This window comes from Barbus barbus (assembly GCF_936440315.1).
Source record: "Barbus barbus genome assembly, chromosome: 22".
Classification (NCBI taxonomy): Eukaryota; Metazoa; Chordata; class Actinopteri; order Cypriniformes; family Cyprinidae; genus Barbus; species Barbus barbus.
The window spans coordinates 24,581,318-24,600,297 of record NC_136750.1 but is presented as its reverse complement, the minus strand read 5'-3'; positions in this window follow the sequence as shown (position 1 = coordinate 24,600,297).

Sequence of the window (18,980 nt, the reverse complement as noted above, 5' to 3'; positions counted from 1 at the left end):
TTATAGAAGATGCCCTCACAGCTAATCAAAAGTGTGCGAGTGTGTGTGGGTTCACTTAGCTGTACTTCAAGGGTAAAACTAACCCAAAACCATTTCATTTATTTTATTTTTATTTAAAGCTGCAAAAGGTTTTACTATTAAGAGAAGCGCAACTGCACTAGTAACTTTTTAAGTCTTAATAAATAAATCAATAAATGTATTTGTATATGCCTTAATACAACAGAAACGTGTAAAACTAGCAGTCTTGCAAAGTCAGCTCAGTGATTCCATTCTAGTTCTAGATGTCTGCTTTGGGTGCCTTGGCTCCAGGATGTCTGCGGCTCATTGCGATTCCTGATACTCCACAGGTGTGTGTGTGTGTGTGTATAAGTGTGTCTCTAAGTGTGTGTGTGCTCATGTCCTATTGGGTATCTGGAAACTGGTCCCTTTGATTATTTATGAGAACACCTAGCTGTGTGAGATGATTTAGGAAAAGTGCTGCATGAATTTCATGATTTATATTTTCTTTGGCTTCTGCATGACCTTAAAAATTCACCCTAAAACACAGACAGACGCATAAAACAAAATTCAAGGTGATAAAACACATGTTGATTCATCGTCTCTGAATGACAAGAATGTGACAGACCTGCGTTCCAGCATTTCAAGGCCCTGTTGACTTAGAGGTCCGTCTTTTTAATTTTAAAGTCATTTTGCGATGCTAATTACGCCAAAACTTCCATTGTTCAAGGTGACGCATCGCCCAAGGTGAAATGCCCATCATTTTTAATTTCAAACTCCCATGGCATGCCAGAAGGAGCTTCATAATTACTTCTGCCAAAAAGGCCAGGACTGAGTCACAAGGTTAAGGCATTTCAGTGATATGATGTGTATTTGTATGTGAATAAAATACTGCAGGCAGTTTGGAACAAAAGCAAAAGTAAAAACCAAAGAGAACTTAAAGGTCAAGCAGAAGAAGCTGCGACGTCAGCACTCCTTCATACTCACAGCAGCACTTTGCATTCAGTGGCAACATTTCCGCCTATTGCCGTGTCTTTCCACCTCAAGTCATATTTCATGGTGTTCCAACTTAATCGGCAAGGCCACGGAGTGTGGAGCACACCTTGATTGAATTCTCTTTAAAGTCTGCTGACAGCGCAGAGAGAGAACAAGGTAAAGAGGATGAGAATGAGAGAGAAAAAAATCCACAAGAAACCACTAGAGGAGTAACGCTAAATGTAGGAAATACAGCCATATCTGTGTGCAAGTAAATGTATTTCACGACACGTTGAAACAGATTATCAATCAGTGGGAGACCCCCAGAACTGTGTGACATTCATCTCAAGCGAGTGTTTTGAAAATATTTACAGGGAGAACAAAATGTAATTTACACTCGATGATGAATCGTCCCTCCCCCACGAGCAAACTTGACGTTCCCTAGAGCTCCATGACTCATTTATGCCACTAAATGGATTGTTTATTCATTTCTGAAGTGTCACACGTGGGTATTGGGTATTTTCCTTAATATAAAAATAGTTCTGTATTCTAAAAATTTCCCAAAACACAAAAGCAAATAAAAAACTAGAATTTTCCATTTTACAGGAAAGACAAACCACAGAGGAAAGAGTCATCTCAATCTTGATCGTTTTCTTCTTTCTCCTATGATATTAATTGGAGAGAATATTTAGACTTTTGATTTCGAGCTCCCTGCTTTTGAGATTTTTCCACTAAGAGAGAAAAAAGTAATCTCACCTCTCCTCTAAAGTTTACTAGAAGTACATCAACAATGGATCAAACTGTACTTGAATTTAGCAACATACCAACATTTACAATTAAACGTCAACGGTTTCATTTTGAACAAACATTTCTCATCAAATTCTCTTCAAAGAACAAATAATGTGCTATGATCCACATTCCATGTACAGCTCTACAACTCTTTCACTCTACGTTGTGCATTAATAATCTTCTTGTCTATTGACATTTTAAATAATTACCAAAATTAAGAAACAAAAGCTGGCTTCGCAGCCTTATTTAGGATACCTCAGGATATCATTAGTATTTGTTATTATTTTCATAAAGAATTTTCAGAGAAAACATGCACAATAGTTTAAAATGTTTCATTTGTTTTCATTGGTGAATCACCATGAATTCTCCAAAGCTTTAAAAAAAAAAGCAACTTCTGAGCAATAAAAACGTCCTCTGGGATTTCAGGAAGATTCCTGGAAACAGGATCCTTCCCCAAAACAAACCTTGACGTGTGAACAAGACATCTTTCATGCAGCTTCTCACCAGCGCGGTGACAATTAAACCTGACAAAAAAATGACAAATGAAAGGCAAGTGTAGCAATTCAGCCCAACAACTGTACAGTGTGACATCACGCTAAGCTTACAGAGAAAAGAAAAATGACACGGTGCAGTATGACATCAACCCAGCGGAGACGTGGAGGGGTCAGGAACGCCGTTCTGCTCTCTGGGTGATGAGAGAGATGAGGTGAATTCTCACACTGCTGGAGCGAGCGCAGCTCTCTGAATCTCACATTAAGGCAGTGATTTATTGGCTTTGTCAAGAGCAGCTGTTGCAGGGAGACAATAGGGCTCGCAGGAGCTTACTTTGAGGAAGGAGGCTCTCAGCATATAATAAGACAAGGATCACACCTTCTACCATCTACCTCAGGGCTTTGACCCAGACTAGAGCCTTTTTTTGGGGGAGGATGGCTACAGTGTGCCTCCAAATGATTTGGAGGAAGGTTCAAGACGGCCACGGATAACGCTGACATAGCCACTTTTTCACTTCAGTGTTCTTAACTGAAACTTTTATTGTTTTCATTAAAACTAAATAAAGCTGAAATAAAAATAAAAAAGTGAAAAATTATAAATTCAATAACTTGCAACTTTAAGTTGAACTAAAACAACTAAAAAATTAAATAATAAGAACAAAATTAGTAAAATGTAATTAAAAAAAAAAACTGAAAATAAAAAATTTAAGCTCATTTTAAAACAGGAATAAATTCTATAATAGTTTATATATAAAAATATCATAATAGTCTACTTTGCTGTTTAGTTTGGCAAAACCAACAAGCGACTAACATTTTTCATTTTGTTGAAGTGTTTGGTTTATCCAAAAGAGTTGATACACAGTAGACACTTAAAAAAAATAATAATTATTATTCAAAATAACTGAAAAGCAAATATTTATCCTTGACATGCCACACATAAAACATTCAACAAGCATTCATAAAGCAAAATATTTGTGCCTTTGGATTAGTTTACCTACTGCTATGTGCCTCAAATCTCTTTAAATGCTTGAAAACTTAGGCAAATCCAGTGATTATTTACTTAAAACTTTATACTCTATCAGCCGGTACCTTGTAAACATAGTATACAGTTGCATAAAGTCAGCCAACCGCATCAGAAAATGCTGTTACAGCCAGATCTTGTATATTTTGTGTGCAATATGCATCAGGCAGTCAGTTAATAGACTGTGGGAGGTCCAAGGGTGTGCCATCTGAGACTAGGAACAGGAAGTGGGAAAAAGAGGAAGAAGTGTGAGAATGGAAGACAGAATGTGTGACAGGGAGCCAGTTGTGACATGACTATCTTGGCCTAGAACCCTTGTTTTTCAGGTCTCCGTGACATTTAAGAAGCAGGAGCTCCAGATGTACACATACGTCAAACAGATCCGTGAGTGAGTAGGTTATGGCCAAATCCATCCAAGGCGATGCGACCGCAGCTGCAATGATGCTGTATACAAGTGCTGAGAGACACTGGAGCCCCTGCCATATTGCCAAGGCTGTGCCTCTGGGGAAAACAAAGAAGATGGAAACTCCGTGCTCATATTACTGCTTAATTGTTTGTTGGATAAACAGGGCACAGTGCTGTGTAGTACGCTGTGTGTTTACTATCGTAAGGGCATCCCATTTTGAGGTCTCAGAGGTCCCAAGACGAATGGAAGAGATGGCTGTAGACTTGATTTAGCAAGACTGAATGCACAACAAGTTGTTGTTTAGAAGTACATATGGGTGTCTCTTCAACCTTAAGCACTTTAATGTCCCAGGGGCTCATTTTTATTCAGCTAACAGTTAAATTTTTTGTAGGTAACCTATGAAGGTCAGATTAAATTGACCTTGGAATTTTTTTTTTCCAAATACGTTATGTAAATTATGTAGACTTAAACTATGAAAATCCATGTTAAAACAGAAATTGTGTTTAAAACTATTATAATATAAACAGAGTAAATTTATAAGATTTCATTTTTTACTATCCCTTGTTTTAAAGCTGATACTTAAACCACTAGCTGTGAAAATAGCCTTGACAATTTAAAGAGGGTTTATTTTCTAGAAGTCCAGAAAGCCAATAGTTGAAGAAAGACCGATATACACAACAAAAACAAGTTCAAAAGAGACTCTCTGCATGGCACCACTCACAGGATAATGGCTGTTTGTCAAGGAGAAGTTGGCTCAGTCTTGATTTCAGATACACTGAGCAGAAGGGCGAGTGGGTGTGATGCTGTCCAGAGGAAGAGCATCCGAATAGTTTCAAGTCACTGAGAAAACCAAGCTGTCATTTCTCCGTCTGACATCTACAGTATTCATGAGGCCCCCGTGGTGACGCACACAGAGTGACTGAGAGATTATGGCACTCTTCAATGTCTTTTCCACTTTATATTCAAATACATCCCAGCATTTTTCATACTCAACCCTAGAAGACACCAAGACGTCTACAGACAGCGAAGCAAAGAGACAAGGAAGGCATACAAATTGGGAGGGAAAAAGTGCAAAAAGGGAGAGAGTCAGAGCAATGACACTTTATTTAGTACAAAATACAGAAAAAAATCTCAGAATGCATTATATGCAATTCTAATCACACTCTAATTAATTTACAAAAATTAGAACAAATATTAATTGTAATTTCACCACAACCCTGCTATTAATATCTTCTAAGTAGATTTTTTTTTTTAAATAAAACAATACATAATTATTTATATAATAATAAATACATTTATATTTTTATTCAGCACAAAGACATTTCAAATAAATGTTGTTCTTGAAATTTTCTTTTCATCAAAACAGGGGGAAAATAATCAGAGTTTCCACAAAAATATTGAGCAGCATGCAACACTGAAAATATATTGAAATATTTTTGAGCACCGAATCAGCATATTACAATGATTTATGAAGGATCATATGACTGGAGTAATGGCTGCTGAAAATTCATCACAGCATCACAGAAATAAATAATATTAAAACATTTATTAAAATATAAAAATGTTATTTTAAAAGGGAAAAATATTTCACAATATTACTGTATTTTCCATCAAATAAAGTCTTGATGAGCATAAAATTCTTCTTTCTAAAACAACTCAATGTTCTTGTTGGTTACTTACTGGCTTCTATGAAGTCTCTATAGGAAAATCATTAGTACAATCACTTTGAAAAGTAATAGAATTAATCTCCTTAACAAGCAGAACAATAAGGTATCTTTCAAGTCTGTAGCATAAACTGTGTGATGAGTTGAACACCTTATTAAGCCCGATTAATTAATAAATGAGTCCTAGTTGAGCAGATCTGCATTGTAACTGAGCTCATTTGGAGTTTGAGCTGGGACACAGAAGTGAGGAAGTGTGCAGCACATGACTGCTGTGCCGTAATTTGCACTTCAGTGCCTGCGTACCATCACCAACCCAAGTGCAAGGACCGGGTGTGAGCTTTTACATAGGCGGATGTAATTAACCCTCCCTGAAAATGTTGGTAATTGGAGCCGTTGTCAGAACGCAAATCAGAAACGTAAAGTGGTGAGTTTATAATCTGGGCCAGAGGCCTCAGATGTGCAAATCTGGCACTCCACCTGGGGTCCAAATGCAACCCCAACTGTATTTTAATGAACAGCTGCTATGCATTCTGTCTGTTTCTCCTCTATTCAATGATCTATGATCGAGTTTGTAATACATGGACATGCTTTGCAATCTCATCAGATCATTAAAATCAGTCACCTCAGAGAAGACAGACTGAACGCCCACTTCATCAATTTCCTCAAGTTTATTTTCAGCTTCTGTCCCTTTCACACATACGTACACAAACGTGTCACAGAAAGCAGCAAGGACACTCATTACTCAAGGGAAAAGTTTTGAAATAGCAGAAATGCTCCACATGCATGAAAGAGGTTGAGAGAGGTTGACTGTACAGAACTGAAGAAGCCCTTGACCAGATGGAGGTGGGAGACTGTGAAAGAAAGGAGACGAGGATCATTAAAGGGAGACAGAGAGGTTGATGGAGTGTTTAATGATGGGATGGATTGTAACTGCAGATTCATGTGCCGATATGGATTGCTGAGTTGAAGCGTTCGGAACTTAATATTCATTAAATGTGCAATACAGCGGATAAGTCTCCATTATGAGGAGGTAGTGTAGACTAGGGGTGAAGATTAGGGCTGCTACCTCTAGGGTCGTATCCTGTATCACTACTGTACTTGTGCGCTAGTCTTACAGAAACAAACTCCAAAAATTAAGTTCCTATGGCACTGCTCATAATGTCAAGTCCTTGAAAATTTAAGAAAATTGTTTATTGCTACATTATCTGCTTCCATTACATCTTGCAAAAGAATTGAACAACTAAGAAATTGTTCTGTATCTGTATATCAGAGCTGGATAGTGACTGACTACATGTAATCTGGATTATGTATTCAGCTTCCAAAAATTAAGTACTTCTAATTAGATTCAATTACATTTTAAAATACTCGTAATCAGACTACAGTTACTTTTTTATGGATTACATGATTATATATTATTCACACAATGGCCATAAATTATTAATTCTCCCTAATTCCTCTTTTAAATGTTCCTTTCTAAAATAGCCTACTGTTTATACACATTCAGAACGTTTTGTGGACATTCACACAAAGAATGTACAATTGTAAATGTTATTTCTTATTTAAATGTAATGCAGGCATTCCCCAAATTTCGTATCATATGAACATCTTTAACGTAATATATTTACTAGACAGACCCTGAGATTTTAAAATAAATATTTGAATAATTAATAACCACATTTGCATGTTCACAGTTCTCTGTTGGTTAATGGTCTAATGACATGTAGGTAAATAAATATTTAATTTTTTAGTAAGCGTTTTATTTTGATTGATGTTATTCTAAAATGACTTATTTTAAGTTAACATTTTAACAATTTAATGAATTATTTGCTTTTCATTAAAATCACGAAGATTCTGCAATTCATAACAATGTTTAATGCACTTCGTGTTGTTACTTACAAAGAATGGAACATATTTTCTTACTCTGTGTTTTTATATCAATATGGTACAGTATGGTATTTAGTATTTATATGGTATTTATATCAATATGGTAATAGATTATCCTATTTAAATCAATGTGATAAACGACTTCGGTTACCTAAAACATTACTTAAAATGTGTAATGTAATGGATTATGTTACTAACTACAATTTGTGTCATGTAATTTGGAATCAGTAAAAGACTAGTAAAAGAAGTCTTGTATGCTCAACAAGGCCAAATTTATTTGAATAAAAATAGAGTAAAAGTATAGTAATACTGTGAAATATTATTGCAATTTCAAATAACTTTTTCATTTTAATACATTTTAAAATGCAATTTATTCCTGTGATAGCAAAGCTGAATTTTCAGCAGCCATTGCTCCAGTCTTCAGGGAAACATGATCCTTCAGAAATCATTCTAATTTCCAAAAAAAAAAAAAAAAAAGTCATGAGTACTAATTATTTCACGGTCAGAACTCTGAAAAAAGCAGTTGATTATACAGATCAGCTTGAGGATGTTGCTACTACATGCCTCAAACAAAAGACTCTTGAGGTGATTACTGCAGCAGCCTCATACCCTATAAACAAGACTTGTCAAAGTCAAACTGATAAAACAAACCTGTGCGCCCTCGACTCATGAATAATGCAGCAGTCAGCCAATTACAATGAAACTTATAATTTTGGACACTACTTGACACTTTTCTTTGGGCACTGAATTTCAGTGGGTCCTTGACATCCTGCAGGCATGGTGCCCTGAGGCTGAGACGACCCTTGAGCAGAACGCCGCTCGAGGGGAACCGTCTGTGGGCCTGGTGGGTAACAAACGTGCTCTGTCATGTTGTGTGGCAGTGCTTGTGTGCAGTTTCATCTCTGATCAATCTACCTGGTGTTTCATGTCTACTTTCCCACTATATTCCTGTCCTAAAACATAAATGAGTTGGCTACATACACTGTCAGAGAGTTTAATCTGGGCCAGAGGCTTCAGATGTGCAATTCTGGCACCTTTATGCACTAAAGATAGATGCATAGATGTACATATTAGTACATACTGACCAAAATGACAGTAAAGTCTTTTACTGTATACAGACAGCTTATTAGGTTTTGGAACACAGCTAACCTGTCAATAAAAAGGCCAACAACATACAGCATAAAACATTTTATGTCATGATTCTCTTATCCTATAGTCCTCTATCCCTTTCCTTCATGTCCTTGTATTTGCACATGAGCAGTCTGATTTCTCCTCCTCCACATAATCTGCCAGAAGCACTTTTGCTATTTTCATTCACACAAAACCTTGTCCATCTTTCACAATGTCTTATTGATTGATTGTGTACATAACACTGATGTGTACAAGGGAATAAAGCCCTTAAAGCTATTGTGTTGGAGAGGGGGAAAACATCACGTGCATATTGTGTATCTATGAGCAGAGTGTCTATGCATCAACATGCAGTACTCAAGTTCATTGACCACACCGTCTCACTTTTCTCTGGGGTGGCCATCAGCCTTATATTTATAGTTATGTCGAAACACACTGCAGCAAAACTGTGCACAAAGTTGCCAACAAGCCTCAAGGTTATAAGAGGTAGCGGCGCTCTAATGCAGCCATGTACTCTCACTCCGGTCTCACTGCACTGGCCCCGAGGGTGAGGATTGCAAAGTCAGTTGCATCTTCAGCCGTCATTAGTATTCCAATCCTAACTCCAGAGTATCTGAAGTCTTTCCCAATGCACTCCACAGATTTCCTTTACAACTTAACATGACTAGCAGATCAGATGCAACACGGGTCAATTTCACGAAAACATTTCTCTCTACAGTTTAAAGGGGGAAAAAAAAAAAAGAGAAAAATATTATATTTACACGGAGAAATTATATTTTACATGGAGAAAACAAAGCATGTTTTTAAAACTAATTAAGATATATTGTGTTATGATAGTTAAATAAAACTAAAACTGATTCTTATTACATTATCATTGCTGTAACTGCTTTTTTTTTTAAATGGAGAAACATTACTATGATGTATAAACACTTCGCAATTATATATACTGTATAGCATATACAGTATATTGATCATTCCGTGTCAACTCAACCAAGTCACCTCCGGCTCAAATTTTTGATAAAGATAAGATAAACATAGTGATGAAAGCCAAAATATTAAATGGCATGGATGAATATTTACTGAGTAATCTACTATTTTTGATTAGACTCCAAAAGAAAAGTTTAAGAACTAGAATCTAAAATCTTATTGCAATATACATCTTGAGTTATAAGCAGGCAAACTTTGTTCAATGCAGTTGTTTTGACAGAAGGAAACAAGACACATTTCTATACATTATTTGTTCTTCAGACGTTCTTCCTTAAAAGAAAAGTGTCATATTTTTTCAAAGTGACCCACATTGTTTTTGACCACTGAAAATGTGTACAGTTTAACAATTTACTGCTGGAGCCAAACTGAAATCCCAATATCTTTGGAACTGAACCATATAGGGCCTTAGAAATGAAGTTTAAGACCCCATTTCTAAAAGGGCATTACGATCTCAAACTTTGGAGAAAAAAAACTTGAAAAGTGCTCTTTCCCCATTATTGAATGGTCACTACTCTCTTAAAAATAAGGCGCTTCTTAAGTTTCTTCAAGCGATACCATAGAAGAACCATTTTTGGTTCCACAAAGAAACATTAAGTCAAAGGTTCTTTAAAGAACCATCTCTTTCTTACCTTTTTATAATCTGAAGAACCTTCTTTCACCACAAAGAACCTTTTGTGAAACCGAAAGGTTCTTCAGATGTTAAAGGTTCTTTATGGAACCATATTAGACTAAAAGGTTCTTCTATGGCATCGTGAAGCACCTTTATTTTTAAGAGTGCACTGGCACATAATGCAACAAAGACAGCTAAAGTCAACAGATTTTACTAATAGATCTACCAATCTCTGTGTAAAAGTAACAATGATGCTGTCATCTTTCTGAAGTCATTTTTAAGCCCCTGTAATTTGGCCTTAAATCTCAGGTGAAAATTGGCATTTTGACCCCCATCTACAAAATAGTGGATTACTCAGTAAATATTTATCAATGATATTTAATATTTTGGCTTTCATCACTATACATGTTTTTCTTTCTTCAAAAAACTATTAGCAAAATCAAAAAATTTGACCCGGGGACCTCTGGTTGAGTTGACATGGAATGACCCATAAAGCATATAGTATAACTGTCATGAAAATATGTCAACATAAAGAAAAATCTTAACCTAAAACATGCTTCTTATACTTTATTTTTTTTAATTTGGGGTAAAATATTACAGAGCACAGGAATGGACCAAAGCACTCATAAATACAAGTCAACTGAGAAGAAAAAAATGCAGGAGTTAAATGTAAAAACGATCATTGAACTGTTCAAAATCATCTATGATGAACAGAAACACCTGTCCCTCAGATAGTAAGCAGACGGTGGGCATATGACTAAATCTCTCCTTAATGACAATGACTGCGTAGGCACACATTCAAGACTGGAAACAGCGTTTTTGCGTTTTAATCTGTGCTACAATTAAAAAAAATTTTCTTGAAAGTTAATGTTAACATGTGTTTGGAAAGACAAAGTTGGCACCACAGCCAGATCTGATCCCCATGTTAGACAGTCGGACTCGTAATCCAAAGGTTGCGGGTTCGAGTCTCGGGCCGGCATGAATTGTAGGTGGGGGGAGTGAATGTCCAGCGCTCTCTCCACCCTCAATACCACGACTGAGGTGCCCTTGAGCAAGGCACCGAACCCCCAACTGCTCCCCGGGCGCCGCAGCATGGCTGCCCACTGCTCCAGGAATGTGTTCACTGCTGTGTGTGTGTGCACTTTGGATGGGTTAAAATGCAGAGCACGAATTCAGAGTATGGGTCACCATACTTGGCCGTATGTCACTTCACTTCACTCCACACCAATGTGAGAAACAAGCTACGAGGTAAGGGGAATCTGGGATTTATGGCTATATTCACCCCATTACCAATGCAGAGACAATTTGCAATGCAAAATGTCACAGGTATGATGGTGAGGTGTGGGGGGGGGGCTGTTTCATTTTACACAGCGTGGAAGTCATCAATCACTCGCTCTGTACGTTCTCACCGCTGCTCGAAATGCTACATGGATTTCAAGTCTGCATTGAATGACAATCAAAAAAATTTGACATTATGAATGTCTCTGGTGACATGAACATGATATGGAAAATCTAAAATCTGTTGATAATTTACAATCCTATGGTTGGTAGAAGCAATGGATGAGCATTTTGTTAATTTTGACAACTTGAGTACTAGATAGATAAATCAACTCGAGTGTATAGCAAATTCTGTCTTCACTACTGGTCAGTAGATGGCCTATTTACACACAGGACAGATTTTTTTGTTAAACTAAAAATAGTAATAATAATAATAATAATAAGGTATTTTTTTAACCCCAAAAATCTTATATTTATTATTTCTATTTATTTATTTTTTCACTGCAAAAATGTAATTGAACTAATTTTATATTTTGCAAATGCATATACACATACATTTTTTTTTTTGGCTTGGGTCAAAAAGATTGCAGGGGCGTGCTTGGCCTCATCCCTTCTATAGGCAGGTAGTCTTTGGATAGAAAATGTCCAAGAGAAACCACTAAAGTTAGAGTGCGTCTATCGCCTTAGTCAAGTCCGTCTTGGCAGGAGCAATTTAATACACTTTCTGATGGATGGTGCATCACTTTGAATCTATCAGGACATTTAGACGGTGATGACTCTGGACACGGCCAATATATGTTGCCAACAAGATGGAATCAAGGAGAACACAGAGAGGGGAGGATAGAGAGAAAAATAACATCAGTAAGTCAATTCTGGCAATATAGTGCTTTCATTCTTCCATCTCCTCCACCACTGGGCCAGCGGGGCTCAATCCTGCACCTCCGCTCCATTGTACCACCAACCATCCACGTCATAATTATCCTGCTGGGTCTTGCCCGGCCATGTTCCAAAGCTAATTAAATCTACTAAGAGCAAATTAAGCTTGGTAAGAAGGAGGTGGCAGGGAACTGAAATCCTATAATGGGAGGTATAAAAGAGTCATAGCTGACCACTCAGAACATAGTTGATTTACCGCTTTTCATAAGTGCACTAGGGGATTTTGATCACTTGACATTACGGACGTCATTTCTGAGCAGGCTTGAACTGAGCTTTTTCATCTCACACACCTTAATAAAAGGTTTAATTATCAGATTCTCAATCAGTTCTTTTGAATTTGAGTTTAAACAAATAAACTATTAAGGTGGAGATCTTGTATAAAAATATTAAGTATGCCTAGGCTGATTCCAATTTCTTTCCCTTTTGGGTGAGATACAGTAGTCAAGAGTCCATAGACTGAGACCACATTCAGGGATGTAAAATCTCATTTATCCTTGATCATAAAGATTTATGTTACAGAATTTATGACTCTGATCATGTGAACTTCATACAAAAGGTCAGATGTTCTTTCAAACTAAAATACTGATCAAAGAAATTAACACTTTTGTTCAGTAGAACAACTAAATTAAAGAACTAAAAGAAGTAAATTGATCAAATGAAATTGTTTGTTTTGGCTTGGTAAAACCAAGTAAGTCCTCATCCTGTCTGAGATCAAAACTGACAGAAGAAATCTAACAAGACACATCAAGCCAATGAACGACACATCAAGACTAATAAATGTCCAAATCAGGGCTCATCAACTAGTGACCCCATGAACAAAATCCAGCCAGCTACAAATGTTTTGAAGGAGCGCCAATTGATTTTGATGAATTGCTGCACTGCCCATTACATCAAAGCCCTTCACATGCAAATCTGAAAGGCGAGTTCAAAAGCACTCAGCAGGCATCAGTTAGCAGACCAGAATGTTTGAGCTACCCCAATTTCTCAAACCTTTAAAGCACACATATTTGACTGCGTCTCATCAAATCAGATATTTTTATGCAAATAATGTAGATGCAGACAAATCTTCAGAGAGCAATGACTCAAAGCAATAACACACAGGGCTTATTCAGAAAACGGCTCATAAAATTTGATAATGTGATGCACCGCTAAAGCACCTGCAACATTCATCTTGACCATGTTTGTAATTGAAAATAACCAAATAGCATGATTCTCAAGACACAAGAGAGACAACAACATCTGACATCATTCGAAATCATCCAATATGGTGTGCCAGTTGTGAATTTGCAGAAACATGAATGAGATGACAAGGAAGACTTTCAGAAAATAACTTAAATATCATAGTTTTTCACAACACTATAGCAAAATTTCTACAAATGTGTTTGGAGTCTGTAATAACAAATTATTCACATTTCTGGGTTTTTCATTAGTCAACATAGCACAAATAGCAAAAGAAAAACTCCACTATAGTGTTTTTGTTATGACTTACAAAAAGGGGAAAAAATAGAGAGAGATTGATAATGGTCAGAAGACAAAATGATGTCAAATTTACTGTCACTACAGCTGCTGTATTAGAAACACCTTCACAGCAGCATTAACTTTTTTTCCCCATCACAGCCTGTGAAAAGAGACTTTACTTGTTTAGCTTTACTCGTAAATAACATTGATTTGTTTATTGGCACAGGTCCCACAGAAGAGCTAGTTCTCAACTAGTTCTCAAGGCTACAACACGATGTGAAATCAAGCACAGTGGTCTCAGATGACCCCACAGACCTGTCATCTAACAAGAGAACAAAAACAGGGAGGTGGGCATAATGCTTTATGAACCGCTCATTTAGCAATGTCTCTACACCTTACGCAAGGTGGAAAAATGATGCTGACCTTTTCTAAACAAACGAAAAATACTACCCGAAAGAATGCATACTTGCAACCTCAAAGCAGAAGACTCAGGCATGAAGACATCTCAAAGATGTGGGCATCCTTTTCAAGTGGCAGTACAATGGGACATAAATCATTTCCACAAGCATCCAGCTTCTTGAAATCCCATTAGATTTTAATTTAATTCCTCATAGCTTTATCCATACAAAATACTGAGGGAAAGAGCGAGTGTCTCTCTCCGGTTATCTTGAGGTAAAACAGTAATGACTGATTTAAAACTGATTCTCAAAGCAAAAGGGCTCTGATTTGTCTGAGGAGATATGAAATGACAGTTTGCAGTGATTGGACATAGGTTTTTGCCCCACATCAAGCCTTTACACGCTTCCCTTAATGTGCACTACTTCAACACCAAAGCCCTTCTCAGCGAGGTGAACATCTTCTGATTTCATTCCATACCGGTTTGATGTTTCTGCTTCATCTTTGCGTTTTCCACTTCCTCGAATAAACCAAAGTGTAATGCATCCTATATGTACATTTAAGAGAGTTAAATACTTGACGGTTATGTTCTGATATGCTATTAAAGCAAAATATAACCGTAATATAATTGAATCAAACTGAACCTTTACATAAGGGCCATGAAGTTCCATCGTTTTATGAGGTTACATCTGATACTCGAAGATGACTAAACATTATTTTACAACTGAAGTAACTTACAGCTTATGTAATTTCTTTGATTTGAAAATATTTAGCAAATGGCTGAGAGGTAAATTTGGCACAAACAGCTTTAATTAAAATAGATTATATTTCAATATAATCGTTATTATAAGACAAAATACACAGCGAGTTTGCATTTTGTATTCTACAAACTGTCCATATCAGTGGCGGCTGCTGGTCTTTCAAAGAGGGGAAGCTCATTTTCGGCCTACATCATAAAAATTGTCCATTTATTTATACGTAAATTCTGCCCTACGTTCCCAGCAGTACATTTTATTTGTCACAGCACTTCCAGTCAGCCAGCTAACTTTGTCATACCAGGAGAGCTGAAAAGACCTGTTACTTTTCCCTATCTTTTGCACTAAATCAATCGTAGGTGTTGATCTGCCCTGCGGTTTAATTTTACGTTTCTCCTCGTAAGGAAGACTTTCAAACGGTTTCGCCAAAATCAGGTCGACAATATTAGCACTGTCTGCCATCGTGTGCAGTTTGCTAGCTGGCTAGTTCACCCCTACGACGCGAGCCTAGCCTACTGTATGAATGAATGAATGAACAAACGATCAAGAAAAAGATATTAAACTCGACGGAGGAAATGTGGGAATTAGGTTAAACTGAAACAAGGAATGTGGTGTATAATTGTGTGAAATGTATGATGAAAATTGGCTAGCAATTTCGCCAAGCAAATACCAAGAAATAGGTTGCAGCAGTTTGTCTTTCGACTACACTTGCAACATCCGCTATCGGACTGAGCTCGAATAGCTTCAGCGTCAGCGACTTTTTATAGTACAAAATCGCTGTCAATCAAAAGGAGATGCAGTCTTTTGACAGACCCTCCAATCATCACGCAGAAGCCCACTCCTCCATTCACCTCCAGAGACGCTGAGCGTCCGTTAAGCGCAGCATTTATCCAATGACCATCTAGTTTCGAAGCACTGAAAAAAACTGTTCAAAGCAGCCCCACTGAAGTCAATGGACGCTAGGCTTCAACAGGGAAATACACGGTGACGCTACGGGAATGTATGAGAAGAGTCAGCCGACCTGCTATATGTAGCTGATTCTGAACGAACTCGTTTTCGAGATGAACGTGTTCTAACGCATTTTTAGTCAATAAAATGTTAACACAATAGTATATATTTGACCATTAATTTTTTGACATTATAGGGGAAGCCGAGCTTCCCTTGCAGTCTTAAAGAAATCCCCACTGATCCATATGTAAAAGTACTGAGGTTTTCAGTTATTAAACATCTGTTTTTCTCTGAATAACCACCATCCAGTGTGCAAACACATCATTAACATGCAAATCATATGCAATGTTTTCCTGCACCGAGGACTGATGTAAAAGAAATAATGCCTCTTTAAAGGTGACGTTTGTAATCTGTGCCACTTGCAAATATAACAACTGTTTTAAGTAGGTTGGTCTGCCATTGGATGAAGGTCATTATTTTAGAATAATTTAATCAATGTGTGCCACAAATGACCAATCAGAATCAAGCATTCCAGTGATCTGTGCAATATTTTATATTAATTTATATTTTATGTATTTATATTTACATGGTATTCTGTTGAAAATAACTAATGTATGTAAACTCGCGATTAACCGCATCCAAAATAAAAGTTTTTGTTTACATAGTATATATGTGTGTACTGTGTATAATTATTATGTATATATTATATAAATACACACACATATAGTATATATTTTGAAAATATTTATCTGGATTTACATGTATATATTTATATTAATATAATTGATATTATATATAAATCTATTTAATATATAAACATAACATTTTTCTTAAATATATACATGCATGTGTGTGTATTTATATATACATAACTACACAGCGCACACACACACACATATATCATGTAAACAAAAACTTATTTTGGATGCAATTAATTGTAATTAATCGTTTGGCAGCACTAAATATACATGCAAAAATTTGCATTATACATACTTTATAAAATTATTGCAAATAAAATGCATTAATACAGTATTATTTCTTTAAAAAACTATTATAAATGCATCAATGCAATATACCTAATAATCTAAAAATAATGGAATTTCTCTTTTCTTCTTACATAACCGATCAAAAATATATAACTTCATATGACCTAGCCAAAGCCAATTTAATTTGGTGTTTGAATGTTGAATTTATAAATCGTACAAACTGAATTTTTTTACTTAAACGTCAAATCAAGTAATGTTTTTTACCTATATGTTTTGTTTCTCAGACTCTGCATGTGTTCATGATTTTATAACAAAACGCATCACCTTTTAAACTGAGGGCATGACACCTCCAAGGTACAAATTACCAAAAATAACACAGCCTATGATTCATGCACCGAAAGAGAACAGGAACTGCTGGAGAGAATACCTGTGTATGACAAGGGAGTCAATCCTTCTGACAGACAGACGGTTATTCTGTTTTTTTTTTTGTTCTTTCCCTGAGGAACAACGCGCTTTTAATCTGTTCTGTCAGTGACCTTGCAAGACAAACACAAAAAGCACATACACCAACAAACAGGCTCGCCTTTAAAAACAGACAAACAAACGCACACACACACACACACACAGATAAGGCTGACGCACTGCCGAACATGAGCATCTGTGCTGTGTTAACAGAGATCTGGAAATAGTGGTGGAGGAGAGGGACATGGAAAGAAAGAAAGAGTGATGAAAGATCAGATCGTTCCACCGCAGCGGAAAGCCAACAAACGGCGGCAGATTCATCCATCTACAGATCACCTCATGTGTTAACCTGATTTCACCCCAAAAGCACAGGGAGGGGAAGTTAAGACTCCAGAGAGGAGGTGGGATGAGAGCCAAGGAATTGAGGACGGAAACTGCAATGTCAGGTCTGCAGAGATCCCAGGAAGAGTTAAAACTTGAATTAAATAGCTTATTACGAAAGAAAATATAAACAGCAGTGTCTTTAATTTACCTGTCAAAGGGGTCTTCAGTAAACGTACAGAGTTCTTCACCCTCTTATTTACACGTCTCAATTCAATCAGCTGCTCCTATAATTAAAAAAAATGCAACGAAGGGAAAATCAGCTGGAGCTCTGCTTAATGATTTTGAGACGATTTTGCATAGATTGATTATTATAGTGTGCACAGGTAGATCTAAGGGTGATGAGATGCAAAGGACAACCGAGGCTCATTAATGTCACATTACAAATGGAATTGTAATTCAAACCATGTTCAATTTACAGCTAAAATGTATTTATTAACAGCTAATTAACTGACAGGATTTTTGCAAATGTAAATGTAAGTCATCAACGTAATTATAATTCAAACCAGGTTCAATTTAAAGCTAAAATATATTTATTAATAGCAATAATTAACTGACAGGATTATTATTTTCGCTGTAAATTCACCACACTTTTAGAACAAACAATAAAATAGAGTAAAGCCACAATTAAATACATTTTTTTGAACAGATCAATTAACATTTAAATTTTTATATCATAATATTTTGATATAGTTTGAGCTAGATAATTATGTGATTAGCTTTACTTTTGAACCATATTGTGCAGATAGCAGCAAGTAAGAGCATACTCAAATAAGCACAAAATGATAAAATAAAATAGAATTAAAAATATTGAGAAACTAATCATTTTGGTGGAACTATTTCTTATTTATAATGTTTTGGTCTTGAAGTGCTTATAGTCATCTCAGAGGAATTTTCCAATCAGCTTGTTGCAATACATACATGTGACACTTCCTTTGAATTTAGTCAAAACAAGGCATCTTAGGAGACATAAATTTGCTTCCAAGATTCTGGAACAGCATTTGTTCTCAAGAACATGTGTATGATGCCTTTCAATGCCTACGCAGACAGCTCACTAGAGTTTAAAACAGAAACTGTGCCATTTTGCTGCAACTTTCGCTTTGTATTTACATGCATGTCTGCTTTTGAGTACCTGTTGCACTTGCGGTGGTCTTTCTCTCTGTGCGAACTAAAAAAAAGGAACAATGTTATCAGTCCAGCCACCATTCACGGGGAACACTGCTGGAAAGCCACAACTGATAAACAGTCACCACACCGCACACACATGCACCCCTGTATCCCATTATTAAGACTTCAGTATTATTACATCAGAATCACATAATCTCCCACTCGCCAGACACACCACCTGGGACAACCTGTGTGGCTGTCTTCAGAAAAACTGATTCAAAGAAAAAATAGGACAATGCTATTTGTGAGATTGCCGTGTAA